The sequence below is a fragment of the Impatiens glandulifera genome, unplaced genomic scaffold (assembly GCF_907164915.1).
Source record: "Impatiens glandulifera unplaced genomic scaffold, dImpGla2.1, whole genome shotgun sequence".
NCBI classification, from domain to species: domain Eukaryota; kingdom Viridiplantae; phylum Streptophyta; class Magnoliopsida; order Ericales; family Balsaminaceae; genus Impatiens; species Impatiens glandulifera.
Window position 1 is genome coordinate 173,836 of NW_025919561.1, and position 12,680 is coordinate 186,515.

Sequence of the window (12,680 nt, forward strand, 5' to 3'; positions counted from 1 at the left end):
TTCGTAAAGAGAAATAATGAGATTGATTTCAAAACCGTCGGCAAGTCTCAACGAAAGTCATATATTTTTTGTTTCAATATTTTGTTCCTTTTGTGTGGAGCTTATAAATTAAGCATAAATCGATGTTATTTGAGAACACTTCATGTTGAATTTGTTAGGTGCTGATCTTTTAAGATATTTATTTTAGTGGATAAGATGAAGATTTTTCTTTTCATAATTTTCTTTTACTGTTATCATTTTAAATATGAAATATATACCAAATTGCAAGCTAATTATTTGTTAATCTATCTACCCATTTCCTGTGAACTACAAGTCATAGCCCCAAAAGAAGATAACTTGTTTGAACTCGTCCCCGCTAACGAACTCGACAAAGATCCATTCGTATGTCCACAAATTGCAGAATCAAATTTCTCATCCATCTCAGGTATCATCGACTCATCTCCGTCCAAATATCGAGTCACTTGTCTCATACTAGGCCTTAACTCCGCTAAAGTATGCGAACAAACAAGTCCCACTCGCAAAACCATCTCTACCTCTTCAACCACAAAAACTCCATTCAATCTAGGATCAACAATATCAACTATCTCATTATCAATCACTTTAAGCCACTCGATTACCCAATCGAGTAGCATCATTTTATCCAAACCGGGAACATACACAATCGAACCCCGCCCACAAATCAACTCCAATAATAGAACCCCGAAAGCAAACACATCCGACCTAGTCGACGACTCCCCTGTTTTAGCCAATTCCGGGGCTATGTACCCAATTGTCCCAACCACTTTCGTATTGTGCGAATTTTGCCCGTGATCGTACAATCTCGCAAGGCCAAAATCGCCTAATCGAGCGGTCATCTCCGAATCAACTAACACGTTACTCGACTTCACGTCACGATGGATCACCACCTTATCCCATTCCTCGTGTAAATATAAAATTCCCGCGGCCACATCTTTAATGATACGAAAACGCTGATCCCAACTCAATATCGAGCCGTCCCTCGGCCTTAGTAGTAGCGAATCGAGACCACCTTTAGGGACGTAATCATAAACTAGTAACAATTCATTTTTCTTCTTGCACCAACCTTGAAGATTAACCAAATTCTTATGTCTTAACCTGCCTAAGCTCTCGATCTCCGCCGCAAACTCCCTCATACCTTGAATTGAATTGTTGATCAACCTCTTAACCGCGACCTCGGACCCATTACTAGGTAAAACACCCTTATAAACCGCTCCAAATCCACCGTTTCCTATAAGCTCACTCTCCTTAAACCCTTGAGTCGCCTTATAAAGATCTTTGTACTGAATCCTATGTGGGTAATCCAATTCCCAATCCTCGACCCTCTCAGAATACTCCTTTTTCCTTCTATACACAGCAAGGTAAATCAAAACCCAACATAACACAATCACCAACCCGATCAAAGAACAAACAAGCCCGACAACCATACGGCTAAAGGACCGTCGTCGTCGTTTGGAAGCCTCCGGCACCGGAGGTAGTTGCGTAACATCGATGGAATCCGCCATTCCTTCCGAGCTAAAGCTCCATCCAAGTATGTAATGTGAACTTGTTTTTTCCCCTGTTGCAGCGGAGAAACCAACGTACATCTTATCGAGAAGCTTCGCGGGTAAATCCATGACCTGAGATATCAACGGTCGAATCGGTTTGGGAATGTTCAATGGAGATATGGTTACGTTTAAGAGTTTCGTGAATCCGTCATAATCAATCCACGCTTGGATTGGATCCCCTGTTTCCAAATTAACTTCTTCCTTTTTCTTGGTGTCGTTTACGTAATACGACGCGGGTTCGGTCGCGTTGGAGTCCATGCTATTGATGTTGATCCCGACGTGGTTACCATCCGTGTTGAGTCCCTCGTTGTGGCCGTTAATGGTATCGAATTCGACGGCGAAGATGTGATTCGAATCGAGACCATTGTTCATGGAGTTTAAGATTCCTAGGAAATGGTCGGGTTGGGCGCCGGGGAAAGTGGTGGAAGGGGAGAGAGTGAAGGCGAGGCCATGGCCACCGTTGTTGGGATTGGAGAAACTATGGCGAAGATGAAGTGGGTACTGAAGGAAGATATGTTAGTTGGGGAGATGATGAATTGGAAAGGGCGAGGGTAGAAGGCATGACCCATTATGTTTTTGGTTTCGTTTGTGAGTTTGAGAGCTCCGGTGGGGAGGATTGTTGCTCCATCATCTAGGGTTAGGTTTTGGTTGTTGAATCCTGTGTAAGAAAAATCAATTGAGTTTGCTAATTGAATAAAGAGTGGAAGAAGAAGAAGAAGAATGGATATTGAAGCTCTGGAAAATTCACTCATTTTGATTTGTTTTTATTTTTTGCATGACCAAGTAATTGGAAATATTAGTCTATTTTATAGCCAAATGAGAAAGGAAGAAGAGAGATTATAATTATTTAGAAAATTCGATTATGCATAGAAATTAAAGGTTGCAAATAAAGATATTTAGTCTCTCAAGGTATTCGAGAAGACACGCAATTTATACAAAAAGTCTCACATTTCAATCAAAATATAATTTGAAACATTTTATTTATTGGTTTTAAACACCCACTCAATTATCTGTTACAAAAATTTATAAAACATAATAATAATAATATATCTTGAGTTTACGGGCTCCCCTCCATCTTATATATATATATATATATATTATATATATATTATATATAATATATATATATATATATATATATATATATATATATATATATATATATATATATATATATATATATAATATAATATATATATATATATATATATATATATATATTATGTTTAAAGTAACAAAACAATAATCCACAATATCAATTCTCTATCATTTCTCCTTTTTTAAGTAACCACAGTAATCAATGTCATCTATTCCCTTTTTCTTAATTATATAATATATATATCCTCAATCGAACAAAATTCAATATTTATCTGATCTGACGTCTCTTTCCATTCCCAAGTAAGTTGAAGTAATCTTTGATATATACTCGCTTTAGGAATGATTCCTTTTTTTTTTTTTTAAATCGACCTCCGAATATATAATAAATATAAAACAAACAAAAAAATTAATATTTTTTAAAAGGAAATTTAGTTAGGAAAAAAATGATATAAATATTTATATATAAAATGTTATAAATAAATATGTAACATTATATAAAAATAAATTATATATAAAATAAATTAGGTGAAAAATATTTTTAATTAGAATAATATATATATATATATATAAAGAGGAAAAAAATAAAATTATTTTTTATTAATATATTGATAAAATTTAGGATAATAAATTTAATAATTTTTATTATATATAATGTTATATCATTATTAATAAAAAGATTTGAATTTAACATTAGTATAATAGATAATCATTTTTATTATGTTTTTTTTTTATGTGTATGAAAAATTTATATAATTTATATAGTTATTCAAAATCTAACTTATAAAAAATATATATGCATACACAAAATTATAAAATTATTTCAACAATCATAAGTAGTACAGTGGTTTAAGGTGTTAACATTTCATACTGGAGACTAGGGTTCAAATCCTTAATTATTATACGTGAGTGCGCGAACATTGATAGTTCACTCGAAAGTGAGAATGTTGACTTGAGTAGCGCAAATATTGGTGAATAAAGAAAACATTGGAGAGAAAGCTTTGATAGTTGACTCGAAAGTGAGAATGTTGGCTTGAGTAGCGTAAACATTTGAGAGAAAGCCTAAGGGTTCATCCACGGAAGGTGATTTAGGTCTTAGAATTATGTCCAAGTATGTTTAAGAATGTACTCTCGAATTTGATTATTAAATAATAAATCATTTTAGATATAAACACTTAAATGAATTAATTAGTTGATTTTTTTTAATATTTGTATTTTTTCAAATAAGTATATAATAAAAAGTAATATTAGACCATAATAGATAATTTATATAGTTATTCAAAATCTAACTTACAATAAATATATATATAAATATATATATATATATATATATATATATATATATATATATATATATATATATATATATATATATATATATATATATATATATATATATATATATATATATATATATATATATATATATATATATATATATAAAATTAGAAACTTATTTCAACCATTATAAGTGATCTAGTGGTTAAAGTGTTAACATTTTATACTAGAGACTATAGTACGAATCCCCCCAAAAGAAATCATCATTATATGTGACTGTGCGAACATTGGTACTTGAAACGGAAGTGAGAATGTTGGCTTCAGTAACGTAAACATTTTTTAGAAAACTTAAGGGTTCGTCGATAGAGGGAAAGTCGGTTTGTGTAACACAAACATTGGTGATAAAAAACCTAATGGTTTATGTCTAAAGGTGTAATCGAATGTTTAAGAATACCCCTCGAATTTGGTTATTAAATAATCAAAATTATTATAGATATAAAAAATTAAATGAATTGGTTAGATAATTTTTTTAATATTCTTATTTTTTTCCAAATAAGTATATAATAATAAGTAATATTCACTTGTAAAAAAATGACCTTTATCGACAGATATTACCGAAGATTTTATAAAACTCTCCTAATTGATTCCGAGAGAAATAAATCTTTCTTTATTGAAAATAGATTCCGAGGGGTGTGTAAAACTTTCGGTTTTACTAATTATTACCGAAAGTTCTACAAACAACTTTCGGTTTTGACATACCCAAAAAATCAAAAAAAAATCTAAGTGTTGGGAGTTGGTTAATTGCGAAGGTTATTCCCAAAACTTCCGGTTTTACCTTTCCTGCAATGTTTAAATACGAAGGTTTTCCATTAAACCGTCGGATTTGACTCATTCCAAAAAATTGAAAAAATATTCTAAGTTGGAGAATGATTAATTGCGAATGTTATTTAAAGAACTTTCGGTTTTACCTTTTCCTGAAATTGTTAATTGCGAAGGTTTATCCTATAAACCTTCGGTTTTGACTCATCCAAAAGAAGACAAAAAAAATAAATCCCGTGATTCTTTTTACCGATGGTTTTTCATTAAACCTTCGGTTTTGACTAATCTCAAAACCGAAAGTAATATGAAAACCTTCGGTAAATTCCTTTATAATTACAAACCCTAACCCTTCTCTTTTTCATTCGTCTCTCTCCTTTCTCTCTTTTCCGCGTCGCAGCCGCCTCCGCCACTTCTCTACGTCTTCTTGTGTTCCAGGTAAGAGTTATTTAGTTTTGTTTGTTAATTATTAGATTTAGATTTATTATCATTTAGTTTATATTATCTAGATTTATGCTAGTTTTGATTATTTGTTTGATAGTTTGATTTAGATTTGTTATTGTTTAGATTAGATTTAGGTTAGTTTGTTAAATATATATGATTTTCTTAGATTTTGTTATATGAATGATATATTTTGGTTATTGTGTTTGGTTTAAGTTATATTAGATTTAGGTTATGGTTATTTTGTTTGATTTATATATATATATATATATATATATATATATTGGTTATTAGACCAAGTTTTTATATTTTATTGATAATTTGATCCAATATTAAATGTTTGAAGATTTATTTTATCGAAACTATTTTTATTTCCATATAATAAATGTTTTCAATCTATATGATTTTTGGTAGTCTTAAAAATATAACAAAACAATTTTAAATAAAACGAGTAGATAAAGATAAGTTTTGTCATATTTTTTAATAATTATATAAAAAAATATTAAATTAAATTATAAAGTCACATTTTTGTAACATAATTTTTTTTAAATATTTATATCATTATTCGTACAAATACACAGGATGTATGCTAATTTACTTCATAATACAAAATAATTAAATTAAACTAGATACATCTAAGTAAATACCGTTATCTACGGTGAGAATGAGCGATATAAATTTATTAATTCATGTCCCGTTCTATTTCGGGTATGTCTTTTATTATTATCCGTGCCTGTTTAGATTCGAAGATTTTATGCTGGTACTATTTATGTCACATTCTTTTAAAAAATAATTTTTTTCTAATAAAATGATGTTTTTTTGTAATATATTAAAAATTCATACTTTTAAATTAAAAAGAACTTAAAACTCTAAGAAAAAACTTATTATTTCACTAATTATTTAATTGCTGGCCTGTTTCTTTTTATCCGAAAAAATGAGAACTTGAACTAAAATTAAACATTTTGGTAGATTTAGATTTCATAAAAACTTCTTTTTGAAGAATTGGTTAGCCAAATAAAGAGGTATAATTGAACGGATTAATTAATAAGTCAGTTAGACATTCCCATAATCTATTTTCTCTTAGTAGGATTGAATAGATGAACTCCCGAACATTTTACGATCTCAAATATGTCAATAGTAACTCATTTTTTCAATGAAAGACCGGATCGAAAATTGCCTAGCAACACCTTCCCGCCCAACAATAGAAAAGTTTGTGTCATGTGATGTCATTTTCCCGCCCAACAATAGAAAAGTTTGTGTCATGTGATGTCATTTTGCTGTGATTTTTTTTCATGGATGTTTATTCATTTGATCTGTTTTTAAATCATTTTTCTTCAGATTTATTGGTTATGTGACAGTTTAGTTAGCACCCTCATAAATCAGATGGTTGACTCGTGCTAATTAAAACTATTTACACTAGTAAAAAAACAAGCATAAGTAAGAGCTAACGCTGTTATAGAAAGCACTAAAAGTCGTTACTATTCATATTCAGTAAGGGTACATAACACCATTACGGTTCATTACAGACACGTACGTTACAGATAATTACGAATCATTAGTAACGACTATCCAACACCGTTACTAATAATATTACCTGTAACGACATTAATACCGTTACTGGTAGTATTATCTATAACGACATTTGAATGGTAGAGTCGTTACTATTAGAAATATGTGTAACGACATTTGAATGGTATAACTGTTACTGTTATGTTTATCTGTAACGGTATTTGAATGATAGAACCGTTACTATTAGAATCATATGTAACGATATTTGAATGGTAGAACCGTTACTATTAGGATTATCTGTAACGACATTTGAATGATATTACCGTTACTATTAGGATTATATGTAACGACATTTGAATGATATAACTGTTATTAAAGGATTTATCTGTAACGACGTTCGTAATGATAAAACCGTTACATATATTTCTTATATTTCATTTTTTATTTTAATTATTATTAATACATGTAATCCGAAAATAGGCGAATTTTATAATCCAAAATACCCAAAAATCTCATTAAATATACCAAAATATCATAATTCAAATTACTCAAATATCATAATTCAAAATACCCAAACATCATAATTCAAAATACACAAATATCATAATTCAAAATATCTAAAATACACAAATACCCACAATCAAGTAGGAGGTAGAGGACGGGGAGGAAGGCCATCGGGAAACATAGATAACATCATTGTCATCTGATTCTTCATCTGAAGCATTTCTTCCCTCATTTAACCACGCTCAGCCTCAGAACGTAGTCTCTCTTCCTCAGAACGTTTTCTCGCTTCCTCAGAACGCAGTCTCTCAGCCTCGCAACGCTGTCTCTCAGCCTCAATCACTTTACGTGACATTTGTCTCTCAACCTCAATCTCTTCACGTGGCAGTCGTCTCTGAGCCTCATTCTCTTCTCGCAGCTCTATCTTCTCTACTTCACGCTTCTCTCGAAACTTTCTCATCTCCAATTAATATTCCTCTCGCATTTTGTGCATTTCTTCTTGTAGAACCAGTTTGTCATCGCGTAATTGTTGAGTGTCTGTGCGATGATGACTGCTCGAAGAACCCCGAGCATCTGCTCTAAACGATGTAGGTCGTACGCCTGCCCCCATATCTACAACTCTACCATGTCCTTGAGACCCGAAAGCGCACTCTGTCAACTGTAGTTCATTTCTACTCGGGTCTTCTTCTATAGCAGTGTGCAACGCAGACTACAAACACAATTAATTTTGTATTAGTACAAAACATAAACAAACACAAATTAAACATATAAATAAACCACACTTACCACTTTCTCAATAATAATAGCTGGGACCTCCGGATTTGAATCGTGTAGAGTTGGTTAGGACAAACTAATGACTTTATGAACACGAATTGTTAAGTTCCATCACTTAATTAAAGAGTTTTAATGTGACTAAAACCCTTATCTGGACTCCAACTTCTAATTGTTCATACTCGAGTGACCTCAAATCTCATTAGTGTCTTGTTTTTTTGTTGAATTTATTGTTTGACGGTTTTAGCTGTTTTTGACAAATTTGTTGTCATATTTTCAGTTTTTTAAGTTAATCAACGACAACTCTTATGATAACTTTTACTCAATTGAATTTGTTGGATTGATTTTATCATAATTTTGGAATCTAAAACATTGTAAATTAATGAATTGATACTGGGCTTTCAAAAATATAATAATAAAATGTTCTTCCCTTAAAAAAAGTAAAAAGACTAAATAAATAAATGACTCTATATATATAAGCATATATTAATTATTAACTCTCATGGATTAAACATAAAAAAAAAGTCACATTAATTGGAAATAGTATGCCTGGCTGTGGAGAGAATGAAAATATTAAATAATTATCCTAAGCTATTAATTAAAAATAATAATTAATAAAAATTATCGTTATAAAAATAAATAAATATTTTTTAATTAAAATATTGACTATTTAAAAATATATATATATTAAAAATGATTATATATAATAATAATAATATTAATATTAAAACTAAATAAAATATTTAATATATTATACAATAATAGGTTATATATAATATTAATAAAAGATATAATAAGAAATTAAAAATTAAATTATATAAGGATAGTGTTGTACCCAGGAAGAACTAGTTACTATTTTATACCAGATATGAGGTATAAATTATATAGAGGTATAATTTATACTAACAGTAAAAATGTAAAAGAACACCATATTAAAATATTATTGATATGTAGTACACTTCCAAACCCTAAACTTTAAACTTTAAACCTTAAACCAAACATACCTAAGTATATATTAATTATTAACTCACACATAGATTAAACAGAAAAAAAAAAGTCACATTAATTGGATATAATCAAAGAAGCTCTAACAATCTTTTCGAGTATTACAGGTCTATACATCAATGAGGACAAAAGTCAGGCTTTCTATGGAGGGGTTAATGAAGAAAGGAAAAAAAACATTTTCAATATTATGGGAATCAAGGAAGGTGAACTACCAGTGAAATACCTTGGAGTACCCCTGTCATCAAAACAACTCCGATACAATCACTTTAGACAACTGAAAGAAAAAGTTAGAAATTCTGTTTTGGGTTGGGCTACGAAAAAACTGTCTTATGCAGGTAGAATCGAGCTCGTTAAAAGAGTCATTTTTGGAATTATTGGCTACTGGGCACAACAGATACTCATCCCAAAGAAAGTAATGGCTGAACTCGATAGAATCATGAGAGACTACATATGGGGAACACAAGGCAGAGGAGGAAAAAAAGTCAAATGGGAGGATGTTTGCACTCCCATAGAAGAAGGAGGACTAGGAATACAAAGTTGTGTTGAATAGAACAAAGCCCTCACCATCAAGAGCTTATGGGAGTTGGAGCAAAAAGCGGACTCCCTATGGGTCAAATGGGTGCATACAAGATTTATGAAAGAAGATCAGAGTATCTGGATACTAAGCATCAACGAAAGAATGACATGGTCATTGAAGAAAATCCTAAAAACAAGAAAAGATGCATTTCAAATGGTGAAAACCACAATTGGAAATGGAAGAGGGGTACTATTCTGGCATAATCCTTGGCTGGATAATATTTCCATTATATTCAAAGAAGAAATGCAAGGAAACATAGTTAGAAGAGAATACATCAAGTACTCATTTAGAGACGTATATGAAGGTAGATGTGATTCACTTTTGAGGCGTATTCCAGAAGGTGATAGAATCCTAAACCTAATGAGGCAGAAGCAACTCAATGAAAATAATGATGAAATAAGCTGGAAAACAGAAAGCAATGAGAAGTTTATTACAGGAAAGGCATGGGAAATTGTTAGAACAAGAGGACAGGAGGTAGATTGGCATAATGTGGTATGGTCTCCAAAGATTATTCCTCGTCACCAATTTATTCTCTGGCTGGTATACAGGAAAAGGTTGACAACAAAAGACAGAATTCGAAAATATATAAACATTTTTGATATCAACTGTGTCCTATGTTCGGGAGTTGAGGAAAGCATAAACCATTTATTTGGGGAATGCTTTTTTATAATACAAATCTGGAGGATGTATGCTGCAAACATGAACATCATCAACTTTCCAAGAATATGGGAAGAAATCCAAGAGTGGATGAAGAATAAAGCAAAAGGAAGATCCTTCTATGTAAGTATGTTGAAATGCTACTTTGGAGCAGTAATCTACAATATCTGGAAAGAAAGAAATTCAAGAACTCACAGTGGAAGAAGTAGAACCGCTGAAGATATTTGGAGAGATATAACTTCAGATGGAAATGCACTCATTCAATCCTGGAGAGGAATCGAAAGGAATGAAGAGAATAGAAAGCTCTGCCATATATGGGATATTTCGTTTGAGAAGGTCACAAATAGAATAAAAGTAAAAACGCTGTAGGCGCTAATTGATTATTGTTATTGTCTGTAATTCAATTATTGTTTCATTGTCAAATCTAGAAATTGTCTAGATCTGATCTTACACTTTTGTATTTTTTTTCCTCTTTTGGGTTTTTTTAATGAAATGGCACTAAGCTATTTCCCCCCCCCAAAAAAAAGTATGCCTAGCTGTGGAGAAAATGAAAATATTAAATAATTATCCTAAGCTATTAATTAAAAACAGCCATCATCATTTGCTAATCATTGTAAGATGATAAAAAAAATAAGTTCAATCCCATATGTAACACTAGTAAAAAAAAATATATTTTGTACGGATTGTAATGACAATAGTTTTTATAAGTAATTGGTATTGAACTAAATTCCGACAAGTCAAGATGCATATTAAATAATTTTATAATCACAAATTTTAAATAATAGTTTATAAAATGATTAAGCATTGTTTTAATAACTAATTAGATCTTGGAGAATTGACTTGTGTTTGCATGTGGCAATAATATTTAAATGAAGTCTCGAAGCCATTAATTTGTAGGAGTCCATTTTCAACAACACAAGTCCTTGTCCCAAAACAATTGGAAAAAATGCAAACATCTCAAAGTCTTCGCCTAAGAAAAGTTTGTAAGACAATCGTCCTCGGAATGAGACACGTCCTTACCAACAAATCATCATAAATGTCAATAAGTATTTTCTTTTAGTTTGGGACCATAATGTAAATTTTGAAAAAATCATATTTATTTTATTTCTTCAAAACTTAATATGTGTGTTAAAAATAAATATAATAATGATAAAATGAAATACAACCTGAAAGAAAATAAATAAAAATTATAAAAATGAGTACATGAAAATATTCTCTGTGTTGAAATAGAAATTAGATATTTCAAGTTCAATTTTCATTAAAAATAATTCTTTAAATAAAAAAATCATGTTTCAAGTTCAATTATCTTAAGGCTTAAAGAATAATCAGAATTTTTCAAAACTTAAATATATGAATTACTCATATTTGTTTTTCTTTTATATTATAAAATAATACTTGCATAATATATTAGTTATTATTTTAAAATAAAAATATTAATTTAAGTATAACAATACAATTTTAAATATGTGGATCACTTTTTTTTCAATTATTGAATAAAAAGAATGCATTTATGTAAAGGAGGTATGTCCCGGACTATCCACTATCCGGTCAAATGAGGTGTCGGGTGTGTTGAAGTTGTTCACCACATTGTTGTGCGTTGAACAACTTGGGGTACCGTTCAGAAGTATTTTTGTGAGTCCTCAAAATGGGCAAGAGATAGTCTCGCGTGTCTACTATTTCACCACCAAGGAGAATTGTGTAAGAGCTCTATGCTATTTATGGAATCCCGGTTAGTATTGTTTGAAAGTTTGAACCCAATAGGGATAACATATCCCCACTAAAAGCGCACCTCTGTATCGACTGAATCACTCTAAGGTATAGTCGGTGAAACCGATGAACCACGTGAGTTAAATAGATGCGTGGGGTAGAGGGCTCGTAGTACCCCTTTCTTCGCCTTCATTTCGTAGTGAATCATCATAAACGAATGTACTTAGGTAGCGTTTGTTATGTGGTACAAATTATATAAGGTATAATTTGTATAAAAATATAAATTGTAACGATGTATAAATAGTATAGGGTGATATAAGTTGTATAAGTTATTGATGTTTGATATGAATTATATGAAATTGTATAAGTTGTATATGATTTATAATTTTGTGTTTAGTAATTAATGTGAAAATATGAATTTAAAATTATTATTATTATTTTTTATATTTAATTATATTATAAATAATATTATTTATTATTATAAATTATTGTATTGTTATTATTTAATTATTAATGCAATTTTAATTAAAATATAAAAAAATAATTATAATATAAATTGTAAATTGTAAATTATATTTATTTAATTTAAATATTATTAATAATTATAATAAAATAAACTTGAAATAAAAATAATATATAAAATAAACAATATTATTTATAATATAAGTAAATATAAAAAATAATAATCAACAAAATTATCATTATAAAAATAAATAAATATTTTTAAATAAAATATTGAAATATTTAAAAAATTATATTGA

At 29.9% G+C, this 12,680-nt stretch overlaps 1 pseudogene; it reads right to left on the reverse strand.

The window, feature by feature from the left end:
- Window positions 1-221: 221 nt before the first annotated feature.
- On the reverse strand, window positions 222-2,331 carry LOC124918177 (annotated as a pseudogene).
- Window positions 2,332-12,680: the final 10,349 nt, after the last annotated feature.